The sequence below is a fragment of the Trichechus manatus genome, unplaced genomic scaffold, assembly GCF_000243295.1.
Source record: "Trichechus manatus latirostris isolate Lorelei unplaced genomic scaffold, TriManLat1.0 scaffold00085, whole genome shotgun sequence".
NCBI classification, from domain to species: domain Eukaryota; kingdom Metazoa; phylum Chordata; class Mammalia; order Sirenia; family Trichechidae; genus Trichechus; species Trichechus manatus.
Genome location: NW_004444021.1, coordinates 7345101 through 7347316, shown reverse-complemented (window position 1 = coordinate 7347316; position 2216 = coordinate 7345101).

Below are 2216 nucleotides of genomic sequence, written 5' to 3'. Positions count from 1 at the left end.
AAGGATAGAAAAAATACATCAAGCAAACAGCTACCAAAAAAGAGCAGGGGTGGCAATACTAATCTCAGATAAAATAGACTTTAACACAAAATCCACCATAAAAGATAAAGAAGGACACTATGTAATGACTAAGGGGATGATCCATCATGAAGACATAACCATAATAAGCATCTACGCACCCATTGACAGGGCTCCAAAATACATAAAACAAACTCTAACAGCACTGAAGAGAGAAATTGACAGTTCCACAATAATAGTAAGAGACTTCAACACACCACTCTGGGTAAAGGACAGAACATCTAGAAAGAAACTCAACAAAGAGCAAACTTAACCTCATAGATATGTATAGAACACTCCACCCAACAGCTGCAAAGTACACATTCTTTTCCAATGCACATGGAACATTCTCCAGAATAGACCACATCTTAGGCCTCAGAGAAACCCTCAACAGAATCCAAAACATGGAGATAATACAAAGTATCTTCTCTGACCACAATGCCATCAAGGTAGAAATTAACAACAGGAAGAGCAAGGAAAAAAAAAAAAATTACGTGGAAACTGAATAACCCCTGCTTACAAACCACTGGGTAATAGAAGAAATAAAAAAATTCCTAGAATCAAACAAGAATGAAAATATATCGTACCAAAACCTTTGGGACACAGCAAAGGCAATTCTCAGAGGACAATTTATAGCAATAGACGCACACATCAAAAAAGAAAGGGACAAAATCAAAACATTAACTACACAACTCAAGCAAATAAAAAGAGAACAGCAAAAAAAGCCCACAGCCACCAGAAGGAAGGAAATAATAAAGATCAGAGCAGAAGTAAATGAAATAGAGAATAGAAAAACAATAGAAAGAATCAACAAAACCAAAAGTTGGTTCTCTGAAAGGATGAACAAAATCGACAAACCACTGGCCAGACTGACAAAAGAAGAACAGGAGAGGACACAAATAACTCAAATAAGAAATGAAATGAGGGATATTACAACAGACCCAACAAAATAAAAAGGATCATAACAGAGTATTATGAAAAACTATAGTCCAACCAATTTGAAAACCTAGAGGAAATGGATAAATTTCTAGAAACACGCTGCGTACTCAGACTAACACAAAGAGATGTTGAAAATCTAAACAGACCCATAGCAAGAGAAGAGATTGAAAAGGTAACAAAAAAAACTCCCAACAAACAAAAGACCTGGCCCAGATGTCTTCACTGAAGAATTCTACCAAACATTCAGAGAAGTGCTTATACCAGAACTACTCAAACTATTTCAGAACATAGAAAATGAAGCAACACTTCCGAATTCTTTCTATGAGGCCAGCATAACCCTGATACCAAAACTAGGCAAAGACACCAAAAAAAAGAAAAGAAAATTACAGACCAATATCTCTCATGAATATAGATGCAAAAATTCTCAACAAAGTTCTAGCCAATAGAATTCAGCATCATATAAAAAAAAAATAATACACCATGACCAAGTAGGAGTCATACAAGGTATGCAAGGATGGTTCAACATTAGAAAATCAATCAATGTAATCCACCACACAAATAAAAGGAAAGAAAAGAATCACATGATCACCTGAACTGATGCAGAAAAGGCATTTGACAAAGTCCAACACACATTCCTAATGAAACTTCTCAATAAAATAGGTATAGAAGGGAAATTCCTCAACATAATAAAGGGCATCTATGCACAACGAACGGCCAACATCATTCTTAATGGAGAGAGGCTGAAAACATTCCCCTTGGAAACAGGAACAAGACAGGATGCCCTTTATCGCCACTCCTATTTAACATTGTGTTGGAAGTCCTAGCTAGAGTAATGAGGCAAGAAAAAGAAGTAAAGGGCATCCAAATTGGTAATGAAGAAATTAAACTGTCCCTGTTTGCAGATGATATGATACTATACATGAAAACCAAAAGACTCCATGAGAAGACTACTGGAACTAATAGAAAGATTCAGCAGAGTAGCAGGTTATAAGATAAACTTTCAAAAATCAGTTGGATTCTTATACACCAATAAAAAGAATGACGAAAAGGAAATCAGGAAAACAATACCATTTATAATAGTCCCTAAAAAAAATAAAATACTTAGGAATAAATCTAACCAGGGATGTGAAAGACCTATACAAGGAAAACTACAAAACACAACTGCAAGAAACCAAAAGATATCTACATAAATGGAAAAACATACCATGCTCATGGATAGG